Raw genomic sequence first — 20,217 nt, forward strand, 5'->3', positions numbered from 1 at the left:
GAGTATTAACAGTTCTAAAGACAGAGGATAGAGCTTCCTTCCTGTAACTATCAGGGGCAGGCAGAGAGCTGGTCATGACATGAGGAAAATTAACTAATCAATTGATTAATAATATTTATTCAGTGCTTACTGTATGCAGAGCACTGCACTGAGCATGTAGTAATGTTTAGTACAATAGAGTTGATAGACAAAATCCTTGACCTCAAGTATTTTACAATCTAGTGAAGTGACCATAGCTCAAAGATTTATTTTTTCTAGCATGCCTCCACCCCTCTCAGGGTCGCCCCTGGAGAGTTTCCAGTACTCTACCAGTCACGACTACAGGAGGGAGAGTCAAGCAGAGGCCTATTCATTACTTTCCTAGCTTAGGCAGTGGCTAGTGAGTGGAAGGCAATCTGCTACATGTCAAAACTCCCCTGTGTTGGGCAGCAGTGGCATGGGAGAGTCAAGGGCAGAGACTCATTTACTGCACGGAAGCAGACAATGGTAAACCACTTCTGTATTTTTACGAAGAAAACTCTATGGATACATTACCAGAATGATTGCAGATGGAAGTGAGATGTTCTGGGAGAGTCGTGTCTATGGCATTGCTAGGATTGAAAAGACTTGACAGCATAAGACAGCAGGAACAACAGCATACCTATACCAGCTTGGGCCTAGGATCCTTGACACTAAGGACATATTCATCCAAAGGACAATGTCACTGACAGTTTAACTTCAACTTTTCTTCAAACATTTTTTCTAAGGGACCTTCCTACTATTATGCATCTGACCTTCTCATACTTTTTTTCAGAATCAAATATGCACATAGCCCCTGCATTCTTTTTCTTCTTTTGGTTTAAGCTATTGAAGCCATTTGTGATGGGCATAACAATGGAAATCCACATACCTATTGATTGTTGAGTCTAAAATATTAGACAATGTGTTGAAGAACAATTCATCCTTGTGAGAACATTCCTCAGTGTTGCCAGAAAAGTAAATGTCAGCTTGGAGTATTTGCAGCATAAATGTCAGGAGTAAAATTTGGTTCTGTCCAAGGTCTGGGACCTAAATTACATCCTTGACTTTTCAGAATATTGAAAATTTTAATGAATGCAGCATTTTGTCTTGTAAGATAATCCTTTCTTCTTTTTTCTGTTTGGGGAGTTTTGTATTCTATAGTGAAAAAATGCACTGACTGATTGATTGGCTGAAACACACAAAAAAAGAAGAAGCAGAGAAGCAACATGGGCTAATGGATAGACCATGGGTCTGGGAGCCAGAAGGACCTGGGTTCTAATACTGCCACTTGTCCCCTCTAGAATGTAAGCCCACTGTTGGCAGAAAATGTCTGTTTATTGTTATATTGAACTCTTCAAGCACTTAGAACAGTGCTTTGCACACAGCAAGCACTTAAAATATATGACTGAATGAATGAATGCATGTTGTGTGATATAGGCTAAGGCACTTCACTTCTCTGCACTTCAGTTATCTCATCTGTAAAATGGGGATTAAGACTGTGAACTGCAAGTGGGACATGAATTGTGTCCAGCTTGATTTTCTTGTGTCTCTCCCAGGTTAGTACAGTGCCTGGCAGATAGTAAGCACTCAACAAATAACATTGAAAACAAAGGACTAATATAGCAGTTTAATGATGCTTAAAGTTATGAATCAGTTCATATTTAAGATAATATTTTACCTATCAGGAGCCTTAGGGTTAGTGACTGAAAACAACAACCATAGTTCCCCTAATACCATCTACTTGCAATCCCCTCCCCCATGCAGGATCCAGCATAAAGCACCAGTTGACTCTTTGATATCTGCTCAAGTCCTGTCTCCAGAATTTTCAGGGCAGATCTGTGTCTGCATCTCACTATTGAAACTTTCCAAGCTGTCTTCCACTTATGTTCCAACAGCTTCTGCCCTGAACTCACCCTTCCTTTTCTCTCTCTCTATCTTTCTCTCTCTCACTCTCTCTGTCTCTCACTTTTATCCCCCCTCTCTGTGGCTTTCCCTCCCCCTCTCTCTTCTTACTCTCCCTCTGTTTCTCCATTTCTCATATAATAATGTTGGTATTTGTTAAGCGCTTACTATGTGAAGAGCACTGTTCTAAGCACTGGGTAGATACAGGGTAATCAGGTTGTCCCATGTGGGGCTCACAGTCTTCATCCCCATTTTACAGATGAGGTAACTGAGGACCCGAGAAGTTAAGTGACTTGCCCACAGTCACACAGCTGACAAGTGGCAGAGTCAGGATTCGAACTCGTGACCTCCGACTCCCAAGCCCAGGGTCTTTCCACTGAGACATGCTGCTTCCCCACATATGCTTCATATGTGTTCCACTGCTTTGTCATAGTCAGAGAACTATCATCATCAGTGATCATTCAAGGCTTAACTTTTTGAGAGCAGTATACTAAGAATCTGGGGGAATATAATATTTAGAGAACTTGAATCCCACCTTCAAAAGTTTACAGTGTAGACTCTAGAATCATGTGATCAAAAGGAAGCTTGAGCATTCTTTCAGAGGGCTAGACCCCATCCTATCTAGATCTCAATATAGGTAAGAGGGAGAATGAGGTGATCAGAACAATTAGCTAGGAGGAAAGGGACCTTGGTGGAAATAGATGGAATTATAGGCATTCAGAGACATTTGTGAGACATGAAATAACTCAACTTCAGCCAATGTCTATCTTTTTAGAGAGAAGGAGAAGGAGGAAGAGGATGGGCAGGAGGTGGAGGAGAATAATAATAATAATTGTGGTATTTGTTAAGCATTTCCTCTGTGCCAGGCACTATACTAAACACTGGGGTGGACACAAGTAAATAGAGTTGGTCACAGTCCCTGTCCCACATGGGGCTCATAGTCTCAATTCCCATTTTACAGATGAGATAACTGAGGCCCAGAGAAGTGAAGTGACTTGCCCAAGGACACAAAGCAGACAAGTGGGAGAGTTGGGATTAGAAACCATGACCTTCTGACTCCCAGGTCCATGCTCTATCCACTGTGCCGTGCTGCTCCTCTTTCAGGAGGAGGAAGAAAAGGAATAGGAGGAGGAGGAAGGGAAAGAGGAAAAGGTGGAGGAAAAGAGGAGGGGGAGGAGAAGGAGGAGCAAAAGAAGGAGGAGGAGGAAGAGGAGGAGGATCTAGATGAGTGGAAATTTGTCATCTGGGTTGAGTAGTTGGAGTTCTTGCAATATAAACGTTCAACTCTCTATAATTCAGGCCATGACACTTTCACTGTGCCATTCTAATGAATTTTTATGTAACCCAGTAGAGTCTCAGAGCATCATTCCTATTTCTTAACAGAGGTCCTGAAAAGCCAGTGTTGCTCCACTCCAATGTCCTCAATAAAATGGCCTTGTGAGGTTCTGCACAGAAATTATGTTCATATTTTTATATTCTACTATTTCCTCCTATATGTAATTTATTTTAGCATCTGTCTCTCCTAGATTGTAAACTCCTTGAGGGAAGGGATCCTGTCTAGTAACTCTCACTTGGGCCATGGATGTAGTTCCTAATTTAATATCTTCTCTTAGTAGTCCTAAATACAGGGTAGTTGATATTGGTCTCTGTTCATGGTTATTTAGGAAACTGGTCCCAAATGGAATCCAACATGAAATCATTAGAAACCAGCAGCATATTCTGGACCAAGAGATGATTTATAGCTCCAGTTTTCTGTTCAAATTTCAAATATACAGTCTCTTATTCACAATTTGAAATATTCAGCCAACTTAAGTCAAATATTGTAGCTATTAGTGAAAGAGATGCTGTGTTTGCCTTAGCAGATTTTTCATGAGTCCATTTCAAACATTTTCAGTGATTTTAAAACAATGACCTCAGGCTTCATGCTAAAAAGCAAGTGAAATATCATTTGTCCAGTCCAATGTGGAGAATGCCTTCAGCAGGGCATTTGGACAGCATGGGGACTTTCATAAGTAGCATTATTTCTGTGCGAATGTGTGTAAATCAGTTACGAAAGGGATATGGAGTTTTTTCCCATTTCCCCACAAGTGTACTTCTTTTCCGATAAAGTAAAATGAGTGAATGTGGAACACAGTACTCGGGTACAATATTAGCCAGGCCTGGGTAATTTGTATGGCAATTGATCACATCTTTACATAGAAAAATGCTAATGAAAATGATAGAAAATAAATTAAGTTTGGAGCTTCTTGCCACATTACTGAGAGATTCCCTTTCCCCATCTCACTTAAAGCACTTGATCATATTTGAAGAAACACTGTAGATGAAGCAGGCAGTTAGAACATGGGCAAAATTAAGTTCAGATAGTCTTTTTTCCAGTCAGACAAACACAGAGCTCTCAGGATTGGTCTGTACCTAAGAAAAACATCTGTACTTTCATTCCCCCTTCCCAAAGTGACTTGATTTCCAACTCTCTTCCCCTTGATTCTGTGGGCCCCTTAAAGCTTGAGTGAACAAGCTTTAAACTGGAGCTCCACATTTCACACCTGATAGAACTTATTGGGTCCAAAAACACCATGGCCTTAACAGCTTCATCTCCTCATGAAAGAAATGCTTATGCTGGTGTCATCACTATGACATTAATTAAATCCTTACTATGTGATATTTATGTTTATCTCTGGAATAGATACAAAGTAGTCAGATTAGACACAGTTGTTGTCCCTCACAGAGCTCATGGTCTAAAAGCAGGGAGAATAATAATAGCTGTAGTGTTTAAGTGCTTAGTGCATGCCAAGCACTGTGGTAGATACAGAGATAAGCAAATCAGACACAGTCCTTGTCCCACTTGGGGCTCCGAAGTATCCCCTTTTTTAAAGATCTTGATAGATACGCAGATAGAGAGTCAGAAAGGTAGGTAGATGGGTAGTGGTTATGTTCCTGGGGATTCTCAATTATCACAGCTTAGTGGATAGAGCATGAGCCTGGGAGTCAGACGGTCATGGGTTCTAATACCAGCTCTAACACTTGGCTGCTGTGTGATCTTGGGCAAGTCGCTTCCCTTCTCTGTGCCTCAGTTACCTTATATGTAAAAGAGAGATTGAGACTGTGAGCCCCACGTGGGACAAGGACTGTGTCCAACTCAGTTTGCTTGTATTTTTCCTCAGCGCTTAGTAGAGTGCCTGGCACATAGTAAGCATTTAGAAAATACCATCATTATTATTGAAGATGAGGAAGAGGAAGGGGTGGAAAAGCGGAAGAATGGGGAGGAATATGAGAAGGGGGAGGAAAATAGGAAGCAAGAGGAGAAAGACCAGAAGGAAGAAATGGAGGAAAAAATACTAGAGGGAAAAGAGATAAATGAACTGGGCAAATGCAGCAGAATTGGATTATTCTAAGTTAATTCACTACTGATTGATATCATGGTAGCCACTGAAACTACAAAATTCCAAGAGACAAGGAGAAGCAGTCAAAGTAGAGGAAGAAAGAAAAAGAGTGGACAGAAGCCGAGAAGGAGCAGTGAAAAGGATTCTGGGCCTGGAGACTGAAGGTGGAAGGAATAGATGGATGATCAGAGCATCGGCCCTGCAGAAATCCGTGAAATTTGAAACTTCAAGAATTAAATATTCCAGATTTCCTTGTGATCTACAAATAACTTCTTGAGGTGCAGAACTACAGAGCAGAAACTGAGGTGTTGCCTGAACTGCTGAGGTGCAGCACTCAATATTCACCTAGTTGCTGAATAATTTCCCAAGGTGATGATAATCATAATTATGGCATTTATAAAGTTCTTACTATGTGTCAGGCAATGTTCTAAGTTCTGGGGTACAAGCTAATCAGTTAGGACACAGTCCATATTCATTCATATTTATTGTTTATCATGTGCAGAGTACTGTACTGAGTGCTTGGGGTACCCACAATATAGTAATCAAGAATGACAATCCCTGCCCACAACGATCATATCCCACATGGGGCTCACAGTTTTATTTCCCACTTTACAAGTGAGGCACAGCAAAGTTAAATGACTTGCTCAAGGTCACACAGCCCACAAGTGGTGAAACCAGGACTAGAATGCAGGACATTCTGACTCTCAGGTCCACACTAGGCTACACTGCTTTTCCACCACTCTGCTTCTGTTTTGCTCCTGATTTGTCTTCTCTGAATCATCTCTAAGATATCATCCTCATCTCTCAGTGACTCCTACAGCATCAAACCTGAAATACTATATATTTTGTATTCTTGAAGCCCTCAGCCTGACTTACAGGGAGAAACATTAAACTACCTGTGGAACAGTAAGTCATGTACTCATCAGAACACACAATAAACTTTCACAGGGATGCTCTCTATCTTCAGAGAGAAAGTGAGCTCCATCCTAAACACACACAAACCCATCTTCAGGAAAAATGCAGGAAAATAATATTTTATTTCAGAAAAAAATGCTTAAAATGAAAACTCTCAGAGCTGAGATCTAACCCCAGTGATGGACTGTTTCTGGTGGCTTCTGTGCTGAGAGACACTGACCCTAAAGAATGTTTGCAGAGGTTAATAAGCTTTGTTTGCTCTTATCTACTTGGATTTAATCCTCTTAATTGGTGGAGAGTAGATTCTCCTGGGGCAGGTTTCCTGAGGCATCTTGAACATCACCTGACCACAGGGGATCAAAGGCCATGGGCTTTGTTAACAAGCCATCTGACCAAGGATCACCTGGTCCATGGCCTTTTGCAAGCTACAGCAAGAGAAATCTCAACTGTGAGAACTGAGTCAGGCGGGATGTGATTATGCATCTCAACATGGAGAGGAAAAAAGAGATAATTGTAGTGCTGGAAAAGAGTGCCCAAATGCAGCTCATGCACCAGGTAAGCCTCTTGAGCAGTATTCATTCATTCGGTTGTATTTACTGAGTGCTCACTGTGTGCAACGCACTGTACTAAGCACCATTCTATGGTGGGTGAGTGATCAGGCAGGGAAAGCCGAAACCTCTAAACTTGGGCAAATTCATGACACTTGGATTGGTAGTTCTCAATCTGTGTGGGCTGGGGCTTTAAACAGCAATACTTTCCTATACATTGGGATTGTGGGGAAAAAGGTGAGCCTCTCATACTTTGAAAGTTTTTACAAACAAGGCTTCAGTTGGCTCCAAAATTAGGGATGTTGTCAGAATGCAAATTGCTGTGCCCTCCAGAGTCCCATTAGCCAGTTTTGTGCCAGGCAGCCTGGTTTTCAGTTGGTCTGTCCCCAATCAATATGGATTTAATGCTGGTAAAACTTGTTCATGGTATGCTTAGAGAAGTGGAAGGAGCACGGGCTGGGAAGTCAAGAGAGATCATGTGTTCAAATCTGCCGCTTGTCAGCTGTGTGACTTTGGGCAAGTCACTTAACTTCTCTGTGCCTTGGTTACCCCATCTATAAAATGGGCATTAAGACTGTCAGCCCCACGAGGGACAACCTGATCACTTTGTATCCTCCCCAGCACTTAGAACAGTGCTTTGCACAAGGTAAGTGCTTAACAAATGCCATCATTATTATTACTGTTGTTACTATGCTGTGTGCTGGCATGAAGCTTGTGATGTCATGTGTGCCCTGATGATTTTGAGGACGATCACTGGCCACCCTACTGCCCACACTCCCCATTTCCATGCCAACATTTTTGTTTCCAAACCTCAGTCAACTTTCAGACTTCAGAAGAAGAATGCTCTTAGAGCTCATTGTGGGCAGGCAATGGGTCTGTTTATTGTTATATTATACTTTCACAAGTGCTTAGTACAATACTCTGCACACAATGCACAGTAAATATGATTGACTGACTGAGCAGTTCTGCACAGTCCTGCCAAGGCTACTAGCCTGTACTGGGCTATTTGCTCTCTTTGTCCTTCCAATAATACTGACTGCAGATAGTTCAATACCCTCTTAGGATTCCTACTGGAATTACAACTGACACAAAAATGGCTGAATGAGAATTAGGAAGCATCATTTTGCAATACCAACTTTCTGGGAATGACATTTCCTTGAGGCTGGAGACCTTCGTTTCCTTAACTGTTCAGAGAATGAGACCCAATCAGCAAGCCAAGCCGGACTTTTAAATTCAAAAGAAGCCACCTCTGTTAGCTAGCACTAGCTGATTTCTGAGTCATACTTTGGCAGCTGCAGAGGAAACCATGTTCCCTTGAGTGAATTGTAGGGACCTGTGTTCGAGCCCCACAGAACTGGTGTTTTATAGAACTAGTTCTGAATTTATAGCTAAGGGTGCTTGTAGCTATGTAACTTGTAGTTATGGCTTAGCCGTGGCATTTTTCTCTCCTTGTGAATTAAGCCTCTGAGTTTCTGAGAGATGTCCCAAGGGTTGTGAATTTCTCAGTGGTCCCTCCATCACTAACCAAGTAGATTATCTTTCAATGAAATTTCAGGCCTCTGGCTTGTCAGTTAAGTATACTTATTGAGCTCTTACTTGCAGAGCACCCTACTAAGCACTTGAAGAGTACAGTAAGAATATAACATATGACTGTCACATTCTCTGTCCACAACAAGCTTTCAGTCTAGGGGCTTGTGGCCTAGACAGACATCTTGAAGAGCTCAGAGTCCTACAATGCTCAGGTTCTGATCAGAGCCACAGGATCTGGGTTCTAATCCAGATTCTGCCACTTGTCTGCTATGTGACTTGGGGCAAGTCCTTTAACTTCTCTGGGGCTCAAATTTCCTCATCTGTAAAATGGGGAATGAATATGATCTCCCTCCCACTTAAACTGTGAGTCCCAGTGACTGTGTATGAGTTGATTATTTTGTATCTATCCCAGGGCTTAGTACAATGACTGTCACAGTAAATGCTTAACAAACACTGCAATTATCATTTATTGTCAATGCTGAAGATTTGAAACTTTCAGCAGTACATTTAAAAGGTAAAGCAAAAATTAAAACCAATGCTTTCTAAGTAGTTTATTTAGTTCAAAGCTCAGTGATGTATTTAGTTTCATCTATGATATTATTGAGCACTTACTCTGTGCCAAGCACTATACTAAATGCTTGGGAGTACAAGATCTTATGTTTAAGATAAGCAGCGTGGCCCAGTGGAAAGAGCCCAGGCTTGGGAGTTAGAGGTCATGGGTTTGAATCCCTGCTCTGCCACTTGTCAGCTGTGTGACTGTGGGCATTTCACTTCACTTCTCTGTGCCTCAGCGACCTCATCTTAAAAATGGGGATTAAGACTGTGAAACTCATGTGGGACAACCTGATTTCCCTTATATCTCCCCAAGTGCTTAGAACAGTGCTCTGAACTTAACAAATACCAACATTATTAGTAGTACTTATTATTATTAATAAACACATTCCCTGCTCACAGAGATCTTAGAGTTTAGAGGATCTTCCATCTACAATCTAGAGGAGCTCAACTTTCTCTAAACAAAAATAGGTCAAACTGAATTAAAGAGAAGGTCCTAATATTTCAGAGCAGCTAAATTTCCCAGGAGTTATAAACTATGCTTTCATTCACTGTAGAATTCTCCAGAGGCTAATGGCAATTTTAACTGTTGTCATAATTGAATTTACAATTGTGTTCCACATTGTTTTAGGGAATTTGAGATAAGACCATTTAATAGCTCATTTAAAAATCTACTTCAAGACCATTTCCTGGTTTTCAGGTAGGTTAATCTTTTAAAGTTTGGATGAGTTCAATGATTCCAATTTTCTTTTGATATTTGTTAAATAAAAGACATGTGCATATCTTTCAATTACTACAAGACATAAACTTCTGCTCTGCCAGACCTGGACTAATCTATACTTAGTTTAAATAATCCTCCTAAGAATATACAATCTCCAATACCCAGGAGATCCTGAATATTAATCTTTTGTTTCTTGTCAGCTAGCAATTTGCAGTATAAATCTTTTTTAGGAGACAAGTTTCAAACTGACTCTGTTTTAGGAGAATTCTTAGAACCCAAATCTCCTTAAAAAAATGAAACTTTATTAAATAATTTTAGTTTACTCCCTTTCCATCCATTCCCCAAAGTAGGTTTGACCTGTAATATGGATTACAGTTAATTAAATGTTAGGGATATTTAAATTCCCAAGCACCAACTTTTTTATGAAATCTCTGAATTGAGGGTTTTCAGACACTCAAAACTTACCCTTCATGGGTTATACCCTTTTATTTTACCTAGGAGCTTTCACATTACTTATCTCATTTTGACCTTACAGTGTTCCTGGAAGGTATTATTCCTACTTTAAAGAGGAGGGAACAAAGATCCAGTGAGGTTAATGACTTGCCAGCAATTACATGTAGCAGGCCAGTGACAAAGCTGGGACTGAAATCCAACTCATCTGACTCCCAGCTCTCTTTACTTTCCATTAAATTGCTGCATCTCCTGGGTGCCCAACTCACCACCTGGCAGAAACTCCTTCCAAAAATCACAGTCCTGTTCTGCCCAGTGGTCCTGTAGATCCTCATTTTACAGATGAAGCCACATTTTACAAATGAAGAAACTAAGGATCAGAGACATCAAGTGACTTGTCCAAGACTACACAGGAGGCAAGAGGCTGAGTTGGGACTAGAACCCTGGTCTTCTGACTCCCAGGCCCATGCCCTTTGCAGTGGGGAAGCAGCATGGCTCAGGGGAAAGAGCATGGGCTTGGGAGTCAGAGGTCTTGGGTTCGAATCCCGGCTCTGGCACTGTCAGCTGTGTGACTGTGGGCAAGTCACGTAACTTCTCTGTGCCTCAGTTACCTCATCTGTAAAATGGGGATGAAGACTGTGAGCCTCACGTGGGGCAACCTGATGACCCTGTATCTACCCTAGTGCTTGGAACAGAGCTCTGCACATAGTAAGCGCTTAATAAATACCAACATTAATATTAGGCAACACCGCTTTTTCTCACTCTTTCTCTCTCTAGACTGTAAGCTCCTTGAGGGCAGGGTTCATGTCTACCAACCCTGTTGTACTGAACTCCCTCAGATCCTTAGTAAAGCATGGCCAAGTGGATGGAGCATAGACCTAGGGGTCAGAAGGTCACAGGTTCTGATTCAGTTTCTGCTACTCATCTGCAGTGTGACCTTGGACAAGTCACTTAACTTCTTTGTGCCTCAATTTCCTCATTTGTAAAATGGGGATAAAACTGCGAGCCTGATGTGGGACAGGGACTGTGACCAATGCAATTTGCATTTACTCCCCTCCAGTGCAGTTCCTGGCACATAATCAATTTATAAATATTTAATGCCATTAATGTCATTATTACTGTTATTGCTTTGCCCAAAGTAAGTGCTCAATAAAATCAATTGATTCAACTCTCCTGCTTCCTACCCCTCACTCACAATGTTCCCTCCCGTACAGTGATTAGGTCCAGTCATAATTCTGTGACACTTGGGAGTATAGCCAGGAGGACAAGGGTACCTCTGTGTGCTCCTGGGAGGCTGTTGTTCTTGAGAATGTGTGAAGAGGGCTCAATGAGGAGGAACAGATGTGGTAAGAACACCACAAGATGCTACCCACAACAAGTGAATGTATTCTTATAATCGGCACAATTCTGCTCTCAGTTCAAAGGGGATGCAGAAATTTCTGGAGTAGGGAAGGGATAGGATAGATGCTTGGATTAACATGGAAGCAGTTTGGATTTAAAGGAAAAGGTGCATTTTAATGATGTTGTTTAGGTAGAACTCACAGGAATTGGTGACAGATTGAATATGCAGATTGAATGAAAGAGCCTAGTCTTGGATAAAGCCAAGTTTGTAGGCTTGTGAGACAGAAGGGATGGTGATGCTGTCTACAGTAATGGGAGAGTCAGGGGGAGGACAGGATCTGGGTGGGAAGATGAAGGGTTCTGTTTTGGCCATGTCTTCCACAATCTTCCAGTATCTTTCCAAAGGGCTGTGGAGGTGAAGCTAAGCTGCAGGGGCCCCTCTGGAGCATGGTCATCCTAAGGTGGTGTGAAGGGAAGGTAGCAATTGCCTGTCTGGTGGAGAGAGTCAGGCAATCGTTTTTACTGAGCATTTACTGTGTACAAAAAACTTCTCTGAGCTCTTGGGAGATTACAATCCAACAGACTCATTCCCTGCCCACAGTGAGTTTGCAGACTAGAGGACGAGTTTACAGTCTAGAGGAGGGAGAGGCCTGGGGGGCATTCTGCAGTGGTTTAGATCATCGCAGCCCATGATGCATTGGACATGCCAGGATTGCTTACCTGGGTGTCGTGACTGGCATGTTTCTGGAGGATTCTCTCCTTTCACTCTGTTCTCAATTGTTTCCAGATGATTGGCTCCTTTCACAAGGCTCTCAGTAGTTTGAGGTGGCATGGTCTAGTGGATAGAGCATGTGCCTGGGAGTCAGAAGGACCTAGATTCTAATCCTAGCTTCACTTGTCTGATATGCAACCTTGGACAAGTCACTAAATTTGTGTGGGCCTCAGTTACCTCATCTGTAAAATGGAGATTACAACTGTGAGACCTATGTGGGACAGGGACTGTGTCCAGCTTGATTTGTTTGTATCTACACCGGCACTTAATACAGTGCCTGGCACAAAGTAAGTACTTTACAAATAACACAATTATTATTATTACTAGCTCTTAGTGTTCTGCATAAAGTCACTCACTAGCAAGCCCTGATAGAAGTTGCTCAATAAATGTCACTGAATGATAGCATGCACATTTTGTTTTTTAAGAAAGCATTCTCAGATATGTTCTTCAGTAAGGTGCTGAAGCCAGCAAATGAAAATGGAAGGGTAACATGGATGGGCCCAGTTTTCTTCACACTGATCTGGTGAGGTGGGTAAAACACACTATTAAAAAGGATGGGATATTATGCAGAAAATTAAGTTGATGTCAGTATTTCTTATTTTCTCCCTGGTGAATACTATCAGTTTTATTTTTAAAATATGGAAAATAAACCAAATAGACTTTTTGGACGCATTCAATTTCCATGTAGTACAAGGTTCCATAAATCTTTTTTTCTCTTTTATTAGGCTGTATTTCTTCCTTTTATTGCATTTTATATTTTTATGCAACTTTTTTATAGCCACACTACAGTCCGGATTACTATTACTGGAGACATTGCCCAGGTTTATGAATGTACTTGGATACATTGCAACCCAAGCTCTATTTAACAAACACTCTTAGGATACATTAATGATTTTAAAGTGTCTGTTTCTTTCATGAATCACTTCTCAGTTGTAATGTTCTTCTGGAAACAAAGTTAGATTACCTTAAAAGAACCCAAATGGATTGCTCCTTCACTTTCTTTCTTTCTTTAGAGGAAAAAAAATAGAGTTTTACATTTTAAAAATTGGCATTTATTCACCACATAATATGTGCTGATCACTGTGAAATATACAATGCAATCAGCTGTGACCCACATGGGGTCTGACAGTCTAAGAGTTGGCTGGCAGGGTGAGAGGGAAGAGAAACAGATGAGAAAACTGAGACACAGAGAAGGGAAGTGATTTACACAAGATCACAAAGCAGACAGGTGATGGAAGTGGGTTAGGACCCACTTCTCCTGACTTCCAATCCTGTACTCTTTCCAAAGACCACAGTGCTTGTTACAATTTCACCCTTGTCATGTCTCTTGATTAGAAATGTCCATGCAACTCTCATCTGTCCTATTCTGTAATTATTTCTTGTTGGATATTACTCCAAACTGAAGTTGTCTCTGCTAAACCTTCAAGCATAAAAGGGGTACCATGTCCTTTAGAGGAAAAAAAAAATAGTGTCAGGGTCTGTGGAATTGAAGGTGGTTGTTGGTGGGGGCAGGACAAATCTCTTTGTTGGTAATACAGGAATGCATTGTGATTTGCGAAACATGGAATGTAAGTGATAGGAGGAGTGGCTGGTTATAAACGAAACAGTAGAACACCCACAAATGCTTTGGGGGCCAGTATTTTAGGAAGTTAAAAGCCACAAGCAAGAAAAAATATCATAACCAATCAATCAGTAGTATTTACTGAGAACCTATATGCAGAACATTGTGCTAAATGCTCAGAGACACAAATTATTTGAACCTACTGCTTTTGATGAATCTTATTAATCATTTTTCACAAATAGAGAGACTCAGTAAAGGCCATACACTAATACAGACAAACAAATCAACTCAAGATGGAGATAAAGAAAAATATTTTGGGGCACAAAAGCAAAGAGACAACTGAAAATGGCATTCAGAAACATTCCACCATGACAGAAATAGTGATGGAAAGTACAGAAAGAGACAGAGCACAAAAATGAGTAACATTTATCCTCCTTCTTCTCATCTATATTAGACACTCATACCATATGCTATATTAGGTGATAAACGTTGTGCTTGGTGCTAATGCAGGCACATGATAACCAGAGCAAATAGAGTGCCTGTTCCAAATGGGGCTCAGAGACTTATATGGAGGGAGGAATATTATTTTACCAACATTTAACAACTGAGGGAACTGCAGCACTTAGAAATTGTGACTTAAAGTTACACAGAAAATTAATGTGAGGGTCTGAATTAGAACTTGGGTCTCCTGATTCCCTGTCCCACATTAATTAATGTTGGTATTTGTTAAGCACTTACTATGTGCAGAGCACTGTTCTAAGTGCTGGGGGAGATACAGGGTAATCAGGTTGTCCCACATGAGGCTCACAGTCTTAATTCCCCATTTTACAGATGAGGTAACTGAGGCACAGAGAAGTTAAGTGAGATAACCACAGTCAGCTGCCCACACAGCTGACAAGTGGCAGAGACGGGATCCAAACCCATGACCTCTGACTCCCAAGCCAGTGCTCTTTCCACTGAGCCATGCTGCTGCTTCCCACATCTTCCCACATCTTTAGCTACCAACACACAGACTCACAGAAAGAATACAGACTGTTACAAAGGAACACGCTCACAGAGATACTGAGAGATTAAAACACAGAAATACAAATGGAGAGGCAGCAACATAGATACACACACATCTATACACATACCTGTGTATATTTATAAATATGTATAGCTATGCACATATTGATATTAAATATCAGAATTCCTTATGGATCCACATATACACACAAAAAGCCACACACAAACACACACAGCTTGATATTCTCAACAGTGAATGTGCACATGACATTTTTTAAAAATGTTCAGTCCACGTTCCTCCACTCTTCAAGAAACTCCACTGATTGCCCATCCATCTCACCTCTGCATCAATCAGAAACTCCTTACCACTGGAGTAACCACTGCCCCCTCTTACCTTATTGCTGATTTCCTGCTACAATCCAGCATGTTCGCTTTGCTCCTCCAGCACCAATCTACTCAGTGGACCATGATCTGGTCTATCTTGCCACTGAGCCCTCACCCACATCCTGCCTCTGGCCTCGAACTCTCTCTCCCTTCACATCAGACAGATCATCAGCCTCCCCACCTAGTGCTAACCTTCTTACTCTGCCTTGATCTCATCTGTCTCATTGCTGACCCAAAGCCCATGTCCTGCCTCTGGCCTGGAATGCCTTTGTTCCAGTAATCTGACAGACAATCATTCTCCCCCACTACTAATTCTGATTAAAGGCACATCTCCTCCAAGTGGCCTTCCCAGACTGTCCCACTTTTCCTCATTTCTAACTATTTTCTGTATCGCCCTGACTTGCTCCCTTTGCTCTCCCCCCAATCCAGTCCCAAAACACTTACCAACATATCTGTCATTTTATTTATCCCTTTGCTCTTCCCCTCTCCCAGCCCCAAAGGACTTATGTGCATATCTGTAATTATATTTATTTATATTGATGTCTGTCTCCCCCAATCGAGACTGTGAGCTCATTGTGGGCAGTGAATGTCACTGTTTATTGTTGTATTGTACTCTCCCAAGAACATAGTGCAGTACTTTGAAAGATTGTTCTTTAGGCAATACCCATAATCTGTATACTCTGACATACACAATATGAGGTTTCAATAGTTATAGACATACTGCTAGGTCAGTTACAAGTATTTGAATACTTAGAGAGGGAGTCTGAAAATAAGTGCATATATCCATGACATATTATTTTCAGTGAGCCCAGGAAACTTGTATTCATATTTCTGGGCTTTCAGGCAGTGTTGAATACTGTACACAAAGATGAATCTTTCTCTTTGCTTGAAAAGTAATGGCATCTGCTTATATTTGTAGGGATTTTATGTTAGTTGTCCCACAGTGGAAAACAAAGAGGAGCTGGGTGAAAGAGCTGTGTTTTACGCCTTCACTATTCAATACTCTATTGGTGGCAATCTAAACACCAGGCCAGCCTTGTCCACTTTGAATATGTACTTTCTTACCTGAACTCCGCCCTCTCCTCTGCCTGGCAAAACTATTTCTCTTCCCTTATTGACACCCTTGCTCCTCACCCTCATCAACTGTTCCAGACACTTAACTCCCTTTTCAGGCCTCCTGTTCCTCCCCCTTCCCCTTCCCTTTCCCCCAACGATCTGGCCACCTATTTCATTAGGAAAATTAGCACCCTCAAGTCTGAGCTCCCCAAAATCACACCTCTCCCTCCTCCATCCCCCCTTCCTCTCGACCTCCTCTTCTACTTTCCCTTCCTTCCCAGCAGTATCTTCAAAGGAGATCTCCTCCCTCCTCTCAAGTGCCACCCCCTCCACATGAGCTTCAGACCTCATTCCCTCACACCTTATAAACACTCTCATCCTTTCCCTCCTCTCCTTAACTTCCATCTTCAACCACTCACTCTCCAATGGCCTTTTGCCTCTGCCTTCAAAGGTGCCCACGTCTCCCCCATCCTAAAAAACCCTCCCTTGACCCCATAGCCCCCTGCAGTTATGCCCCCATCTCCCTACTACCGTTTCTTTCCACAGTCCTGGAGTGAGTCGTCTACACTTACTGCCTCAAATTTCTCTCCTCCATTTTTCTCCTAGATCCTCTCCAATCTGGCTTCAATCCCCTCCACTCCACTGAAACCGCCCTCCCAAAGATCACCAGTGACCTACTTCTTGTCAAATACAACAGCTCCTACTCCATCCTAAATCTCCTCAACCTCTCAGCTGCTTTTGACACTGTCGACCATGCCCTTCTCCTCAACACTTTATCCAACCTTGGCTTCACGGACTCTGTCATCTCCTGGTTCTCCTCATCTCTCTGGCCATTCATTCTCAGTCTCCTTCACTGGCTTCTCCTACCCATATCAACCCCTAACTGTAGGGGTTCCTCAAGTGTCACTTCTTGGTCCTCTTCTGTTCTCTATCTATACTCACTCCCTTGGTGAACTCATTTGCTCCCACAGCTTCAACTATCATCTCTATGCAGATGATACCCAGATCTATATCCCCTCCCCTATTCTCTCTCCCTCCCTCCAGGCTCACATCTCCTCCTGGCTTCAGGACATCTGCACATGGATGTCCTCCCACCACCTAAAGCTCAACATGTCCAAGACTTAACTCTTTATCTTCCCACCCACTCCCTGCCCTCTCCATGATGTTCCCATCACTTTGGATGGCACAACCATCCTTCCCGTCTCACAAGCCCACAACCTTTGTGTCATCCTTGACTTTGTTTTCTGCTTTCTGCTTTCCCCCACATATCCAATCAGTCACCAAATCCCGCTGATCTCACCTTCATAACATCTCCAAGATCCTCCCTTTCCTCTCCATCCAAACTGCTACCATATTAGTACAATCACTCATCGTATCCTGACTAGATGACTGCATCAATATCCTTTCTGATCTTCCAACCTACTATATCTCTCCACTTCAGTCTATACTTCACTTTGCTGTCTGGATTATCTTTCTACAGAAACGTTCTGGGCATGTCACCCCACTCCTCAGAATTCTCCAGTGGTTACCTATCAATCTCTGTATTAAGCAAAAACTCCTCACTATTGGCTTCAAAGCTCTCCATCACCTTGCCCCCTCCTACTTCAACTCCCTTCTCTCCTTCTACATCCCAGCCCATACCCTCTGCTCCTCTTGTGCCGCTAACCTTCTCAATGTACCTCGTTCTCACCTGTCCCACCATCAATCCCTGGACCACATCCTACCCCTGGCCTGGAATGCCCTCCCTCCTCAAATTCGCCAATCACACTTCCTTCCTTCAAAGCCCTACTGAAGACTCACTTCTTCCAGGAGGCTTTCCCAGCCTAAGCCCCCTTTTTCCTCAGCTCCCCCTTCCCCCAGCGTCACCTCAACTTACTCTCTTTGCCTTACCACCCCTCCCCATCCCACAGCACTTGTGTATATATATATAAATATCTATAACTCTATATTTATGCCTGTTTATTTAGTTTGATGTGTATATACATATTTATAATTCTGTTTATATTGATGCTATTGAGGCCTGTTTGCTTGTTTTGTTGTCTGTCCTCCCCCTTTCTAAACTGTGAGCCCACTGTGGGCAGGTGTCGTCTCTCTTTGTTGCTGAATTGTACTTTCCAAGTACTTAGTATGGTGCTCTGCACACAGTAAGTGCTCAATAAATATGAATGAATACAAAAAGCAGCATGGCCTAGTGGAAGGAGCATGAGTTTGGGAGACAGAGGACCTGGATTCTAATCCCAGATTTGCCAATTGATTGTTGTGTGACCTTGGGCAAGTCATTTAACTTCTCTGTGCCTCAGTTACCTCATCTGTAAAATGGAGATTGAATTCTTCTACCGCCAATTTAGACTGTGAGCCCGGCATGGGACAGGGATTGTGTCCAAATTGATAAATTTGTATCTATCCCAGTGCTTAGAATTTTGTGTGACACATAGTAAGCACTTAAAGAACACTGAAAAATCCACTGGACATTTTGATGGGCACAATAATAGTTGTAATAGTTACTGAGTTGCTGACAATGTGCTGTTTGAGCTGCTTAGGAGATATAGGATAAAGAATTGCAAAATTCTGTGCCTGCATGATGTTTATTCTTTAAATGTGATAATATTGAGATATAAAATGACTATTCAGGATGCTGATTCATGACTACTTAGGCGAAAAAAACCCAAAAATACTCTGTGCTGAATTGCTTGTCCGATTGAGGACAAAGCTGGAGTCTTTCCACTGTCCCTTGGACTGATGTTCAGAACAGCACTGAGGCTCAGGAAGGCTCAGTTTCCCAGCCCTGGCTACCCTCACATGGATTACCTTCTCCCAGTCTTTTTGTATCCTAAAACCTGGATCTCCTGAACTTTACACCCTCATAATAATATAATTATAGTGGTGTTTGCTAAGTGCTTACTATGTGCCAGGTACAATATTATGCACTGAGGTGGACACAAGAATATTGGATTGGACACAGGCCCTGTCCCACATGGGGGTTCACAGCCTTAGTTCTCATTTTGAAGATGAGGTAGCTGAGGCCCAGAGAAGTGAAGTGACTTGCTCAATGTCACACAGTGGACAACTGGTGGAGCTGGGATTATAACCCTGATCTTTCTAATTCCCAGGCCCATGGTCTACCCACTAGATAACACTCCCAACATGGATTACCTCCCTCAAATCTACTTGTATTTTAAAATCTGCATCTCCTGAACCTTATACCCTCATGCAGTGCAAACCTTCCTGCAATCCAACTGGGAATTAGGGCTCTTTGAAACAGTCATGGAGCCAGAAGGTGCTCTTTAATCCAGAATCCCTTGGAGTTTAGTGGCACTAAGAAATGCCTATGCCAAACTTGCCACCCTGCCCTCCCTCTGCTTTTTTTCCCTTCCCACCATCATCCAACCACAGTCCCCTGTCTGAGTAGGACTCGGCAGTTTTAATAGAAAACATATTTCCTGCTCCTTATCCAGAACCCCTCCTTTTTTTCCCCCACACAAAGACTAAGCAACTAAACACATTTCCCAAAGCTTGGCAGTTGTGGTAAATAAAATATTGAATAGCAAACAATGGTAGCATATTACATTTCTACCTAAAAAATCTCTCTTTGATCTTTAACTTTTGTTCCGGGCTTCATGAGAGTGAAATCATTCTTTCCTTATCCATAGAAAATAAGCTTTCCACAGGAAATTTTAATGTTGCACCAGAAATAATGAAAAAAAAAAAAACTTTGGATTTTCCACCCAAGAAAACCTCTTCCAAAACCCTTTTCAGGGTTCTCTCTGTGCCTGTCAATTCCCTATAATTTAAAACTTTGGCATGAATGATCCCTACAATTTAGCCAGTTGAGGATTAGAGTCTGAAATAAAAAAGAAAATCCATTCAAGACGTATTTTTAGACTTCAAGAACTCCTTTAGTTACCCACATAGACAAACCTACAGTTGAATATTTATTGGAGAATGATGGTTTCTGGAGTATCTCAGTTATATGATGGAAGCATTTCAATCATTTTTGAGGGATGGGGCCAGCTTCTCAAAGTTTAGTGCTTTCACTTGACCAATATTAATCAGACATCTCTCAAAGTAACAGTGCCCTAGAATGACTAATCCCACTGAGG

General features: G+C 41.9%; 1 non-coding gene across 1 annotated transcript; it reads left to right on the forward strand.

Annotated features, from left to right (window-relative positions):
• The first annotated feature begins 268 nt into the window (after positions 1 to 268).
• LOC114812443 lies at positions 269 to 406 on the forward strand. Its single transcript, XR_003760095.1, has one exon. It is a non-coding gene; the product is annotated as a small nucleolar RNA SNORA7 (small nucleolar RNA).
• Positions 407 to 20,217: the final 19,811 nt, after the last annotated feature.

This window comes from Ornithorhynchus anatinus, chromosome 5 (genome assembly GCF_004115215.2).
Source record: "Ornithorhynchus anatinus isolate Pmale09 chromosome 5, mOrnAna1.pri.v4, whole genome shotgun sequence".
Classification (NCBI taxonomy): Eukaryota; Metazoa; Chordata; class Mammalia; order Monotremata; family Ornithorhynchidae; genus Ornithorhynchus; species Ornithorhynchus anatinus.